The sequence below is a fragment of the Ambystoma mexicanum genome, chromosome 6q (genome assembly GCF_040938575.1).
Source record: "Ambystoma mexicanum isolate Mex_15411 chromosome 6q, UKY_AmexF1_1, whole genome shotgun sequence".
NCBI classification, from domain to species: domain Eukaryota; kingdom Metazoa; phylum Chordata; class Amphibia; order Caudata; family Ambystomatidae; genus Ambystoma; species Ambystoma mexicanum.
The window spans coordinates 53,920,266-53,936,205 of record NC_090937.1 but is presented as its reverse complement, the minus strand read 5'-3'; positions in this window follow the sequence as shown (position 1 = coordinate 53,936,205).

Genomic DNA, 15,940 nt, shown 5'->3' with positions numbered 1-15,940 from the left:
AGAAGTGGAGAGATGAGTGGTATCGGGTATCTGTCCTTGATAGTGATGGCATTCAAACCCCTATAGTCCACACAAGGGCGGAGATCCCCCTCTTTCTTTGGAACAAAGAAAATAGGGCAAACAGCAGGCGAGGACGAAGGCTGTATGTGGCCCAGGCGTAGTGCCTCCTGTACATAATCTTTCAAAGCCTGATCTTCTGATGGTGAGAGAGAGTAGATTCGGCCCTTGGGAATTGGAGCGTCGGTGACCAGATCTATGGGGCAATCGTATGGCCTGTGTGGGGGCAGTCCCTCTGCAGTGCGTTTATCAAATACTGTCTGGAAATCGTGATAGACGGGAGGTATGTTGGCGAGAACAGCACCGACCACGTGTGAGGCGGATGGTTGACTTTCATCACTCACAGTTCAGGTCAGACGTGCTACTGCACCCAACGCCCTAGTGGGTGTAACAATCGAATCCTCTCTCTCGATAAGACAAAAATGCTGGCATACTTCTGATTCGAAATGGACATGGCCGGTACCCCAATTGATTGGTGGGTTATGCCTCTTCAACCAAGGAATACCAAGAATGATATCGAACTGAGGAGTGGTTATGAGGTCAAACACAAGTGTTTCCCTATGTATTTCCTGGATGACCACTTCCAGGGGAGCAGTCTGTTGCCGAATAGGACCAGAGGAAGGGGAAGTACCATCCACTGCATGCACGGCTCTGGACATTCCTTGGTGACTAACAGGAGGTTCAAAGCATAGGCCATTTGTATGTTGATGAAACAACCAGTGGCCCCAGAATCAATGACAATCTGAACCGGGTGTATGGTACCAGGAGTGGACTTTAACAAAGCGTGGACTATGACTGGTCTAATGGACCCAAATGTAGGAGGAGAATAAGAGGCGTACTGGGAAGAGCTTGTCCTGGCCCCTTTGTTCAGGGACGAGCAGTCGGAAAACCTTGACTCTTTTGTTTTGGACGGCGTGGACAGTCCTTGACGTAGTGCCCATTGAGACCACAATAAAAGCAGGCGTTGTCTGTTCTCCGCCTTTCCCATTCCGAAACTTTCTGGAGTTTCCTTGGAACCACTCTGTGGGTGCCAATGGAAAAGGGGTGGAAGCTATAACTGGTGTGATGACAGAAGGGGAAGCAGAAGGGCCAGGGGTCAGAGGCGTGGTATCCCCAAATTCAGGGTCAGAGGTTAAAGGATGGCGAGCACTCTGGAGGGAGTCAAGGCGGTGGTGTATCGCCATAGTGGCTGCGGCCATATCGGCTCTCAAGGTGGCGACAGCTTGCACCAGAGCAGCCACGCGGGCCCCAGCTGATGCCTCCATAATCCGGACGACCTATTGGCTTCACAGTCTGTTATGACTTGATGGTCGTGACGATTATGGGGCCTCTGTCCACAAGTACCACTCAGGAAGATACAAATAACTCCCTGTGCGATCTTTGAGGCCAAAGGTTTCTTGAGTGCCGGAAATGCCAGGAACCAGGAACAGCGGAGGCACCCCGATTGCTGTAAGGCAAGCAATGGGTAAGTACAATGGCAAGCAAATCAATGAAAACAGGGCGTAAAAGAATACCAAGGGGCTTACCAAGATGGAGGGGTCTGGGTTTTGAATAGCACAGATGGAATGGAGGTGTTCCGTGCAGCTGCAGAGAGCGACAAGCAGCAGCGGGCAAGGTGTCACACTGGAAGGCAATTGAGATGGTATAGCACTGCAAAATCCTGCATGGGCAGGTAGAGTTGGAGATCCGTATGCAGTCCGTGTAGAGTTGGAGATCCATATGCAGTCCGTGAAGAGTTCCAAGGTCGAGACCAGCCGTGTGCGTCGAAGCCAGGAGCAATCCAAAGGAATCCAAAAAACAGTCCAAAGAGTCCTGAAACAGCGGAGCAATACGATGACCAAGAGCTTGACAAGAGGAATCCAGGAAAACAGTCCATAGTCCAGTTTCATGACAGAAATACAAGAAGACGCCGAACAGTGCTTGAATGGATCATCTGTGAAGCACTGAACGAGCGTTCCCTCTCAGGTTTTGAATGGGCAGAGGAGCGCGATCCTGCACGTTTCCTCGTCATGTGACCCAAAGTATCAATATGCTGCCGGGTCTTCCTGGAGGCATGACGATGCAGCGGGAGGAGTCGGCGGCTCCTCCGGCCAGCTGCGAGACGCCAGGATAGCTGCCACTGATGAGGTGAAAGTAACAGGTTAGTATGCCGATAGCCAACAGGATGCCTTTGTGTGCCCTTCCTGTATATTATAACCCTCTGCCGCACTGCCTGAGAGGGTGGAGATGTGGGGGTAGATGGGGAATGTGGACCAGAACCAGAGAGGGAAGGAACGGTAGACCTATGGGCGCTCGTCCGCGGGTTGTGACCAGCGGACGGCGTAACAGTATGTTGCTGTTGAATACATTCGGTGAATAAGTTATCTTTCAGAAGAGTCGAGTTAAATCTGCACCTGTTTTGTTGATGTGAATTAGATAATTGGACATGAACAGGCGCATAATCAGACAGAATAACGGGTTCTATTGTAGCATCTAACAGGTGGTTGGACATTGATTTGGACATAAAAACATCATATATTCTCGGGAATGAGTTGTGTGGTGCAGAGTAGAAAGTATATTCCATATCTGTCGGATGGGCCAGCGCCAGTTATCAATAAGAACTAATTCAGATACAAAGTTAGTGAATTGTACATGGGAGCTAGTGTTCTTAAAGCGTACATTTGATTTTTTTTTATCAAGGAGAGGGTCTATGATCTTGTTACTAGCTCCACATACTATAAGATTATTAGGGCTTGATCTAAAAATATAATTTCTTAATTGGGTCCAGAAAGTGGGGTCAGCTTTAGTAGGACCATACACATTTAAGACGGAATATTCACTAGCATCAATGAGGAGTTTGACCAGGACCCATCTGCCCACATCATCAGTTTTTGTCGAAATAACTTTGCATTGGAGATGTTTATTAATGAGGATAATAACTCAATTTTTCTTACCACATGCTGTGCTTGAAAAGACCTCTTCCACCCATAGATGTTTTAGTTTTGCAGCTTCCAATTGTGAGAGGTGGGATTCTTGTAAGCAAGCTATAGGCAGTTTGGTCCTGTTCAGATGGGAAATAATGTTTTGCCGCTTAATTGGGTTATGAAGACCTTTGACATTCCATGAAGTTATGTTAAAGGACATGGGAGGCATTCAGAAAAATATACTTACATACATCACCTAAATTAGTAGAGTGTTGTGCAGGTAGACTAGCAGAAGGGAAACATGAAGCGATGGAGGAGACAAACAAAATTGACATGGAATTTTGTAATATATAGATAGATTCAATAGTAACGAAAAGAGTACTGGCTAACCAGAAACAGCCACTCCAAACCATGTCAAGATGAAACATTAAGTAGAGGGGGTGGAGAGCCAGATCTATAAGGGCTCACCCAATGCTCTGCTATGGGAAGAGAATCATGAGATAGAAAACAATTTCCATTCAAGGTGTTCTTCATGTAGATTGTATTGATGTGTCAATTACTTCCCTTTTATGGTTCTGTATAAATCGTCGCACATCCGCTGGATCCTGAAAAGTGAACATGCGTCCATTGAGGGTTCCTGTTAAAGAGGCAGGGTGTATGATTCCATACCTGGCGTTAATTCACTTGAGCGCTGGTCTAAATGTTAGCAGTTCTTCTCTCCTTGCTGCAGTGGCATTTGAGAAATCTTGAGATTTAATGTTTTGTGCCTTCCCATTCTAGTTGTATTCTTTGCTTAGCTTTTTTTCATAATGAGGAGAACATGAGTGTAATCCAACACTGCAAATATCAGAGTTCTAGGACGTTTCGAGATGGGATTTTAGGTCCTACAGAGTGTGCTCTTTCAATGTTGAATTGCAAAGATGAAGGGAGATCAAGCAGCATTAGAAGCATATGATACAAGAATTGGATAGGATTGTCTTTTTCAATACTTTGTTCCTCCTATTCAAGTTTTCTAAATTTTCAGTCTGCTACTGGAGAGAGGTAACTGAGATTTCTAGGGCAGCTACTCTTCCAGTGACATCTTCTGCATTGATTATTCTTGTTTCAACTTCATGGATTCTGGTTTCAAACGACGGCCATTTGTCATCTAGCATTTGATGTTTCATAGATGTAGCTTCCATGAATGGTTTGAGGGATTTAATTTCTTCCAAAATAGCTAGCATGACAGGATCATGTGAGTCCTCCTTGGGTGTAGGGGAGTCGCTGTTTTGTCTCTTAGGAGCACTATTGGATGATGTTGTTGTCCCCTCCTTGAGAAGATTCTTTTTTGACGACATGGTGGTTCCACTTAAAATATTTATGGAGGAGCGTGCAGAATTATGTTTGACAAATGATGCACTTACTGTATATTATAGCATGAAAAGGTGAACAGCCTATGGAGTGGGCTTGGTAACCCTTAAATTAAATATTTTCTGATTTGTATGGCGATTCCTTAAAATGGTATTAAATATGGAAGACAATAGCACAGATGGTAAGGTTTGCTATTACTATAGTAATCCTATAGTTGATGTTTAAAACTCAGGCTGCTTTGTGCCTTTTGTTGTTTTGAGCCAATATGTATTTATAGAAATAGTTTGGTTTACATGTAAATGGAGCGTCAAACGTCAGTACTTTCTGTTAAACTTAATGCATAATTAAGTATTTGCATGTTCTTTTCAGTATATTTTCTTTGTTACCCATGTAGTATTTGAATTTTAGAAGTACTGACTAAATTAGTGCGTGTGAAATCCAAGCAAGCACTAGAATGGGCTTTTTTGCCTCAAATAAGCATACAAGGTGCTTCACAAAGTCTTTAAAATTAGTAAATAAACATACCATCCATGTCCATGCATTTACCTCTCATCCGCCTGCTAGATAACATTTTTCCCTCACCTCTAACCTGCCTCTGTCCCTCACTTCCTCTGCCTGCACTCTAGCACTTATGATATCATATGATATTTTATTTATAGCGCGCCCATACACAAGTGTTTCAAGGTGCAAAAGTGTTTCTTCGCCCATCATGGTCATATGTTGAGCACAGCATGCCTTATCGCTTACCGGCACTTAAAAATGTCCAATGTTGGTTGTCATTAATCTATATATGTTCACGTATGTATTGTCCCTGCTGACTGTTCCATTTACTCCCCACCACAACCTGGTCGGAATGTCCCTCAAACTCACCCCATTGTAAGAAGCTCACTGCATCCTGTCAAATTTGATTTCTTATCTATTGTACGTTCTTTTGTGATCAAAAAAGCATTTTTTATCAGTATATAAATAAATAAAAATAAAGTAATTTAAAAAAATGTTTCCTGCAGAAAGGTAATAAAAGGTTTCCATGTGTTGAGGTATTTTTTTTTTGTGCATAAAATAAATTAAACAGTTTGCAAGTATGCCACAAGATGGCGAAAGAGGCCGTAGTATCTGAATCATGATGATGAATCGATTTCTTTGGAAAAACACAATAGACTAGAATCAACAATACTCATTGTAACTTGAGGCACAGAGTCAACTAACCTTGCCACATTAATTGATTGTTTTTCTTTCTTGAAAGATAAACATTTGAGATCAACCCAGTTAATGGAGCATTGCATTGCTCTCACTTGTTCTGCGTTTTATGGCCTTCATGCTCTAGTGACGTACATGAAAGTAATTCTCCAATGAAGAAATGTTTCCAGGTAAAATGAATAACCTATTCTGACAGATTAGTAAACATGGGACGGCGTGCTTGAAAATACGACAGAGGTTGAGGACAAGCACTGGGCGTAACAGTTACACCCCAGATCCCCCACAACGTTCTTTTAACTGTTGCTCTGCACTAAATCCCGAGTGTTGCGGGAGTAGCTTATATTTACACATCAAGGAGCAATAACCCACTTTCAGAGCCCTTTAAGGCCATACTTCTTCTCTTTGCCCGTCGGTTATGTTTTTAATTATAGGTTGGTTTTAAGAGGAACAGCACGTATTCATCACAAACTGCCATACGTTCAAGCAAGACAAACTCTGCCCAAGGACAACCCACAGCAACATAGTGTTCTCCACTGCCCAGCAAACCCATTATTTTCGCCTTGTCTGTGAAATGGTCTGTGCTCTATAAAATTGCCTGCCTAAGCATATTTATACATTACCTCCAAGTCCCTCTTCCTCGTCACAGTTATTGCTAAAAGTGTCTGAGCCTCGTTACAGTAGCAATTTTCCATCGCAATTTAAGCTAAATCCGCAGGGCCCTCCAACACCCCTGCCCCCTCCTCATTGGTATAAGGGTAGAACTGACAGCAACTTCAACCTGCACACTACCAAATTAAGGCTATTTCTCAGCCTTAGCTTAGAGGCAGGGTGAGCAGGTTGTAATGATGTGACGAGGAAGAGTAGGACTAGGAGCAATGAAGATTCACATCCATAATCTGGGCATACCAAAAGCAATGAGAGGAAGATGTTTTCTGGGATGAAGATAGGTGTCTGGACCTACCCAATCTTGCCCTTTATTTCAGAATGCAGGTTCACGTCTTTCCTCTTTCCTGATGTAGTCTTCCTCATACCCCTGTGCTTCCTCCTTTTCTCCCTCACCCCTACATCCCATGAAGCCCTTCCCCCGATAACCACTTATTTTTTTTTAAAGGTGTAAGGAAGATGATAGGTACAGATTTGCTCTCTGAGATGCAGTCAGGTGTATTGGACGATAACATACTGTCTCCTGCCCAAGCTGGCTTTAGGGAAGGCATTGGGGCCATGTCTTCCTTGGCTCCTGCATAAGGATATTTCTGCAACAGTAATGTTTGACCAGGAGAGGAGATGACGGACTGCATCACTACTGAAAGGGGCGGGCGGCATAGGTGCATAGGGCACCAACACGCTTCACCAACACTCTTCAGTCTTTCTATAAAGGAGCCAGATTGATCCGGTAGTGGTGGGGTGGGGGAATCGCCTGACATCATGATGATTGACAGCTCCCCTGTACCTGTCCTGCCCCCTTAGCTGATGACGCAGCCATATTGGAAAGGACAGACAACACCCTCCATGAGTTCCTCGGTGCATTTGCTAGACATTGTAGCCCACAAAGCTCATGTTCATCATGAATAAACCCACGGTTATGGGGCTGGCCTAAGAAGGTGAAAGGTGAGAGGTATCCCATGAGGCGTCCTGGACTCAGAGGCTAAAACCTTCTTGGAAAACAAAAACTGATCAAGAGTGAATGGGACCTGTTAGGCTGAGGCCTTTCCACCGGAAGGCTATGACTATCCTTTGAAGATGACAAATGAGCTGAGCAAGGGGACGTGAGTATAAGGGGTTTGAGCAGGTACGTTTTTAGGGATTTCGGAAAAGGTAATCTCCATGGTAGGGAACTCAGAAGAGCTTGACCCCTTGTTCACTCTCTGTGATATTTAGGAATGGTATGCGCCTGTCCTGGCAGGATCTTAAGGGTCTCAAAGTTGGATGTAGTAACATAGGCAGTCGGGTACCGCTCACCCCATCCCAACCGGTGAGCTACCTACCATCCTGTGGCAGCCCATCCTGTCTCAATAACTGAGGCCAGACCAACTTCTCCATTCGTGGCATAACAAGGCCGCAGTTTTATTACCCCACATTTCACACTGTCACTGCAAACCAAACACGATGCGGAGGCTTTTGAAGCCAGTACGTATATGCATTGGTAGCAAGTGTTGGGTGCGTAAAGTTGGGCAGATGTGATCACGTTTTTCAATTTTCAAAAATATTCTTGCCATTGTAAGCTTTAAACTCAGCCTACGGGTGTCGTGATGGGATTTGCATATTATAATTAAAGAATCTGCATGGTCACCTGACATGCAGACTTCTGGTTCACTTAGTAGTCACGTAAAAAAGAACAGACTCACAACAAAGCGCAAACGTCACAATCCCAAGGTCAGAGAAAAGTGCACGGATTTGTGAACAGCACATTCACGATAATCATTGAGGCCCGGAACCAGACTAAAATACTGCATATTGTCTCCACATCATGCAATAACGCTGAGACCGGGATTAGAATGATTGGAATGCTGTGTTTTAAAAAACCCAGAATCAGTGAAGAGGCACAGATCTTAGAAGCACCCCTTCATTCGTCTTGCACACCGTCCCTCATAGTTAACACACCTCTAGGGAGAGCTTCAAGCAGGGATGTTATTGCACCAAAATGCCAGGGGTAGTGGAAGTGATACGACCCTTGACCTCTGATGACCTGTGATGTCATTTGACCCCACCCCAAAGTGACATCACAGGAAGCGATGGAACACGACCTTTCACCCCTAGACAAAATAGGAAGTGGCATCACATAGCATTGTTCCTAAGTACACTACGAAAAATATGGTTACGAAATCATTGTAATGCGATACATAGTTCATACAACAATGGATCACCATATGTATCATTAATATCTGCGTAAAGGCCCATATTAACAAATTACTGTGAATGCAAGCAGACGTCCAAGGCCAAATGATAATTATGTGTTATTATTTAGCACTTACACTTAAGCGCTTTATATAGAACAAATAGATACGATATATATGAGTGTTGGCACTCATTTATCAACCTCAGAAGGATGAAAGGCTGAGTTGGCCTTGCCAGGATTCAAACCTGCACGATTGCACACACATTGCAGCACACAAGCGCTCAATCCACTGAGCTATTTTACCAGCTATTGCTATTTTACCAGCCATAGTAAAATTACAATTACATGTCTGAATGTTCTCAAAGTCAGAAAGCAAATGACATTCTGTAGTGGATACCATTAAACTGGTAACTGAGATTCAACAGCAGGCCAGTTCATCTGCAGGTCTGGTGCAAAGTTGGCCAGATGTCAAGCCTGCCTGGATCTACTTTTGAAGCTTTAGATGTTGGCAAAATACACACCATTGGGAGGGTTCATAACTGTGTATTAAAGAATTTAGAATAGCGCAGGGAAGACTGCACACTCACACAGCATCCCATACTCTCGACACTCATTACCTCATATATGAAAACAAACATTGTGAACAGGGAGATGGGAAAGATAGACACATTACGACAAAGCATTAATTGTGGCACAATGAAATCAAGGGCCACTTTATGTGCTATGGTGAAACATTTCTACATTGTACAGAAGCTTTTAGGCACACAGATTTTGTCAAGTGACCGAGGTCACCGAGATGGAATGTTTTGTGATGATCGCAACAGAGACAACGGCAGAAAAAAACCTCTATAACTCTGCAAATTGCGAAAAGCAAAATACATACTCTGAAATTGATGCTTATTTGAAAACAGACTAAATTAGTGACTCGCCCCCTGAAGTGTGCCTGAAATAAACCTTTAATGAGTCTAGCAAATATTGTATAGAATTCCAGAAAGACAAATGATTTGTTATTCCTATTCTTTCTTATTTAGGGTCACTGCTGAAAGTGTTACACTTGTGCAACCTCCATTTTTTTAAGAGGCCTGAACATCAAACACAACCACTCCAGAAACAAAGAATCACATGGTGCTGGCTGCAGCTGAGGAGCTTCCATTTAAAATATTTATTTTTTAATTTTTGATGGGTAGCAAGGGAGACCACAGGGGCAACAAGGGAGGCCTCCAAATGGTGACCCCCAAATTACATCCCTGGCTTCAAGATGTGTCTCCTGTAAATATAATACAGTACCTTTTAGTTTTGGCTATTAGGCGGCACTGAAAGCGCTACCCATAGAGCCGAATAGTATCATTAAAATAAGAACTTTAACATAAGAGCTTGAAATACAGGGTTTGAATGTAGGTTTGTAATGGATGCACTTACACACAGTGACACTAGAGCCTTTTGGTCTTTAATTAATATGCTTGGAAAGCTTGATACACTGTCTCTGAGGATGCATGGATCATACATTACGATAAAGCATACGCCCTCCCGGTGTCAGCAACCATATTAACAAATGATCTGATTCCTGCTAATTCTACTCCATACAAGTTTGATTTGTCATCTACTAAGTTTCAAATCTTAATCCGAAAAGCCAGTAATTCACGCGCCCCTGGCCCTAATGGCCTCTCAAATCTACTATTTAAAGCAAGCCCTTATAGTTTGGCAATTGTTTTATCCATGCTCTTCTCTGACATTGTTAGATTCAACCGATATCCAGAGAACTGGAACTGTGCACACGTCATACCAATATACAAATGTGGTGACAAAACACAGCCATGTAATTATCGACCAATAGCTATTTTGGATGCGGACTCAAAAAATGTTCATGTTTATTATTAGAACATATAGAGTCCTGGGCCCGTAGCCAAAATCTCATTTCTCAGTGGCAAAGAGGCTTCAGAAAGGGGATGGGCTCCTGTATAAATGGAACCCTGTTAACGTGTATTCAAACATATGCGTTGTCGAAGGGAAATAATCCCCGGGATATGGCCTCCATTGACATTGCTGCAGCATTTCACAGTGTCCATAGGTCCCTGCTTTGGCAAAAACTTCAGAAATGGGGTATTCCAGAGGGCTTGTTAAGACTAATAGTTGCTCTCCATTCGCAGTCATACATTCAAATTAGTCTCAATAACCAGGGAGCCCTAATATGTTTGATTAAAAGAAACAGAGGTATGAGACAGGGGTGCATTCTTACACCATGCCTGTACTACATGTGTATGGCCGATCTGGATAAAGCATTACAGAATGCTGCTTTTGCAACCCCAAAGATCTCTACCATTAGGCCAATCTGGACAGGCTACGCAGACGACTTCCTGGTTTTTGACAATACTCTGTTTGGCCTGCAATGCCTGCTTAACGCCTTTGTTGCCTTTGTTGACGTTAATTCTTTATCCATAAACCCTGAAAAGACAAAGGTTATGCAGTTTACATGTGCTCGTAAAAATACTGCATACAAGTGGCATGTACAGTCGGATCAAATTGAAAGCATTGAATCAGTGGTGTATCTGGGTTTCAGGATCAACGTCAAAGCATCGGCTTCATCTGTCACCGAATGGCTATATACGAAGGCGACCAAAGTGGTAAACAAACTACAGAGGGTAATTTCGAAGTTTGGTAAATGTTCACTTCTTCTTGCCTCAGATTCTGTGAGGGCAAATTTGTCCCAAAACTACTCTACGGCATTGAGACCTATGATCTGGCAGTAATTATCTGCCTACATTGGAAGCATTGATCTGGAGAAAGGTACTATCCTTACCATGATCTACTCCTCATTCTATTATTTGGTATGAATCAGGTACCTTCCCTTTGAAAGCCAGAGCACTATGGCAATATCTGTCATTATATAGGAAAATGCTGGACTCACCGGTGCATTCTCGGATGCACAATCTAGCAATAGCCTGTCAAATGGGAGGTTCTGAGCATTGGCGGAAATAAGGGCAATTGCCCTGGCATGTTTATCAGAGACTGGGCGTACTACTGAGGAAATAGTAGGGAACCCAGATAAAGTGAAAAAACAAGCCGTGAATTGGATGAAATATGGAAATATTGTCTATTAGAGTGAACAACTTAAACAGTGAATGCAGTTGTGTCATTTTTATGTTAATTAATTCCTGCCTTGGATGTTTAATGGGTTATTAATATATTTATATTTTTCCTTGTGACTATTTTACCTCAAAATGTTATATCATATCAATTACATTTATGTATTCTAACATTTGATTAAGGAAATGTACTTATGTGTATTGTTAAAGGTTGAATACATTTTTAACCAATAAAACAAAAACAAAACAAAAAAGTAGGTTTGTAATGCTTTTCAATGCAGGTTGACATATGAGGATGGATTTATGTAGTTTGGCTATGTGTCCCACCCATTTAACACCCATTGCTAAATGAAATCTATAGGATCATGCACAAGGATTTGGCTTTTCTGAAGGCTGGTCTGATCGGCGACTCCTTAGGTGCCCATCTGACTTATGACAATGCATAATTGTAGTGTACGTTCTGAAACTAAAGTAAGTCACGTCTCAATGGAGTTGGCAGAGAAAGGCCAAAAAAGCTGCCACAAAAATAAGACAAAGAGGGGAAAGAACTCGCGGAGACCTGCGCCAATTGATTTTGGATTTCAAATTTTATTGGTCTCATCACACGTAGTGCCCTTCCTGATGACACATGTTTTGGCGTAAGATTGCCTTTATCAAATCAGGGCAAAGTCTAGTTGAAATTGAAATTAACAATAATAAAAACAAAAATGACAACAACAAAACATACAAGAACAAATAAGGAATTGTTTGTTAACACATAACATGTGCATATGAGCAATGGCCCATTGAAGATATGATCAGATTGTTAACATTCATGCAATTAGTTGGGGTATCACATAGAAATAGAGTTCACAGAGATTGCGGGTTGGTATTCAGGAGGATTGATAGGAGTTGAGAGAGGGGAGAGTAAGAAAAAATGAGGATTCGTCAGATCATTGCATTTTCTTTTCATATGTAGAATGTTGCTGTTTAGACTATTGGGCACATCATTGCATTAGAGAGTTCTTACCATATTCCATTAAATGTCGCAACACATTCTTGTTATTGATAAATCATGGGTTGAATCCCTTCATAGCTGCAAAGAATATGTATGAGGAAGCTAGTGTTAAGTATTGCGTTACATGCATAAGGTTTTCCTACGTCCAATCGTATCCGAATCACAGAACAGAAAATAAATGTTTGTGCAGTAAGATTTGATGTCACTGCAACAATGTAAGCCCTTGTTTTCAAATAGTTCTGCTAGTAACAGGCCATTCAGCAGCACAGACTGTGGCATCGTGGTGCAAGTGAGCATTTTAGTGAGCACACCAGCCAGATGACGTTTGCAGTCTAGTTGACAATCTCGAGCCAGGAAGTTTGCAAATTCATGAGGATCAGTGTCTGCTAGCCATTTTGCCTCCATCAATGTGATTCCCGATTTGACGTTTTATTTGCACTGTATGCTTGGCTTATTTTTTACACTGCGTCGCTTTTATACCAACCTCCCACCCCCCTCTTTCCTCTTTTTTGGTGTGAAAAGGTTGTTGTCTTACATCTGTTTATGGAGATGGAAGGAGTATTCGGTGGAGGAGCTGCACAGTCAAGCCACCATTTTGCCTGCTGGTAGCTAGGCATCACAAGATAATAATTTATCATGTTCTGATGCTTTATTTCTGTATTTTCTGGTTCTCAAATAATGAATTTGTGAGTTTACTGGATCAATGTTTTCTTTTGTCCAGTTTACCGTCAACATATCATGCAGACCAAAACGATTGTGAATAAACACCTAGAGATTGCATTTCAAAATGTGTGTCAGGTTTGTGTGTTCAACCCTGATTGATTAAACGAAGTACAAAGTGGGGATTTTTGATCGTTTTAATCTATTCTTTTGTGTGAAGACATGGTGTTTGTGTGCCCATACTGTATGATTTTGTTTACAAGTACTTGCAAAAATGAGTGTAAGAATGTCTCTTTCTTTATCTACTTGTCTTTGTTTTGGCAATGTGATTTAAAAATGTATTGTCTTGCATGTATAGTACACATTGCTTTTTTAATACATGTCTAGTCGAAGTGATGGGAACTGCAACATCTCAGGGTTGTGATCTTGTGTCACACCATAGGTCCTCAATTGATACTTTGTTTCTTTACCTTATTGAAGATGACTCCCAAAATAGTTCACAATATCACTTGTATTTTTGCCAAGACACAATCATTCCCAGGACCTTTTTGCACCATCCCTTTGTTTGACTTAATTTAAGGCTATACATTCAAGCCCAAAAAATAGAGACAATGAGTAGGAGGATTGGGGATACATATATTCGGACTGCCCACTTTGTTTGTAAACATTTTGCTGTGCAATTCGGAAGCAGGTCAGAGGGCGGCAGAGACAAAGAGGTAAAAAGGGGGTTTGAGGAGGGGTAGTGGAATGTGTATGTGTGAATGTGTGTGTGGGGTGCATGCATGGGTGCATGAATGGATTTCAGGCCTGGAACAGCGGGAGCTTATAAGGTATCTGGAGGTGGCAGAGGTATTACCCGCCGAACAAGAAACAGGTCTTGGGGAGAGGAGGGCGGAAGAGGGCACAAGGGTTGCACAGGTGTCCACCCCACACTCGGAGCAGAGAGGGAAGGGGTGCTCCTAGCAGAATGAGGGTTCCTTGCAGCGTCACGAATGGACCCCGGGAACTGGGCTTCGGGTGAAAGTGGCCTCGGGGAATCATCGTAGAACCAATATTTTGGTGTTCAGGCAATAAAAGATAAAAAACAGCAATGTATCCCAAAACATTAACAATTTGAAGAGAATACTAAAGAAAAAATGGTGTGTAAGAATTCCTTACACATGTCCCAAATAAATAAGAGTGAATATTAATGAAATTACTTTATTCCTTAAAATCACCATCACATAAATGCTATCATGCACTGCGGTACGGAATCATTGATGAATTATAAGGTTTCATGAATAATTGTATAAGCCTGAAGGATCATCCATTATCTTGCAAAGAACTATACAGATAACTGATTAAAGTAAATGTTTCATTACCACGCTATATGGATGAAACAATGTAATTCTTTTCAAGGCTTCAGTTAAAAATCAGTTAAGAATTTTTGATTACACTTGTTTCTACTTTAACTAATCCATATTCCTCAGAATAGAATAGAAGGAACACAATGTTGACATATATTGAGGGCGGATAACACACCACTTCTTTCATTGTTTCTAAATAAACACGCTGTAAAGGAGAAAACAAGAATTTCAACCAATCATGATTATAAATTGCTTTAATCTGTGTATGAATTGCTCCATCATTAAGTCACTGGGCCTCATTCCGAGTATGGCGGTAAGGGATAGCGGCCACCGGTAACGAGACCGGTGGCGGTAATCCCTTACCGCCATACTCCGAGTTCCCTCTGCGCCCTCGCCCTTAACGCCTGCTTTGAGCAGGTGTTAAAGTCGAGGGCGCAAAGGGGCCTCCAAGCCAATAACGGTGACCGTAATGAACGGTCACCGTTATTTGCATCTTCCCCATTCCCATTGAGCCCTATGGGGGCTCATTCGGGAATGGGGAAGAGCCTTGGTGAATGGGGAATTACCGCCCCGCCAACCTTGGAATGGGGCGGTGATTCCGCCATCCACCAAGGCGCTGCCGGTCCGGGTACGGGGTCAAACAAGGCGTTAATAGCGCCATTGGTTAGCGCAGTACTCGGAATGAGGCCCACTGACATTAATACGACCTTTATATGATTTACACATTTTAGTGACACATTTTACATTTTAATGTTCCATTTTTCCATATTTCACTACATTGTAACTGATTACAATCTGATAGTTGACAGTACAATATCAGTCCATTCCATGGCCACTAATATAATTCAACAAATGTTTTCATTCAACACCAGTGTCCCCCATCTACGCCCACTCTTTCCTCTCAGCCCTCTCAGGCTCCGCACGCATCTATGTACCTCTATATAGTCAAGGACCCCGTCCATATAGAGTATACTGTGACGAGGAATGGTGAGGCCTACCCAGATGGAGTTGACAAAAATAATGAGATGAAGAAGAGCTGGCCAGGAGGCAAAAACCCACCGTGGAACCAACATACGTGGTACAGCCATCCAGGGCCTAAGCCAAACATAAAAATGGACCTAGACTATGCTTGAGGTCAGATCCTCTCTGGAGGAACCGAGAGCCAGCTGGAGGCTCAAAATGGAGAACAGAGAGGGCTGTCGGAACCTTGCCGAATACACGCTGTATTGTCCATCATCCAGGCTGGAGAACCGGGGGCCCAGGAGAGACCGGCAGTCGGACCACGAGGTCAGAACTAGAAGCTGAATCAGAGAGGTACCAGACCTAAAACTGCTGTGAAAAGACGTGGAGACCGCAGCGGGGACAAGCAGTCGCACAAAGCCTCCCAAGCAAGACGGTAATGACATGAAAGATACCTGGGTTACCGTAATGGGTGGTGGAGAAATGAGAGAGACAAGGAGGCGGTTGGGGAAAGCTCAGGACCCCATACCCATTGTGCCAATACCTATGAG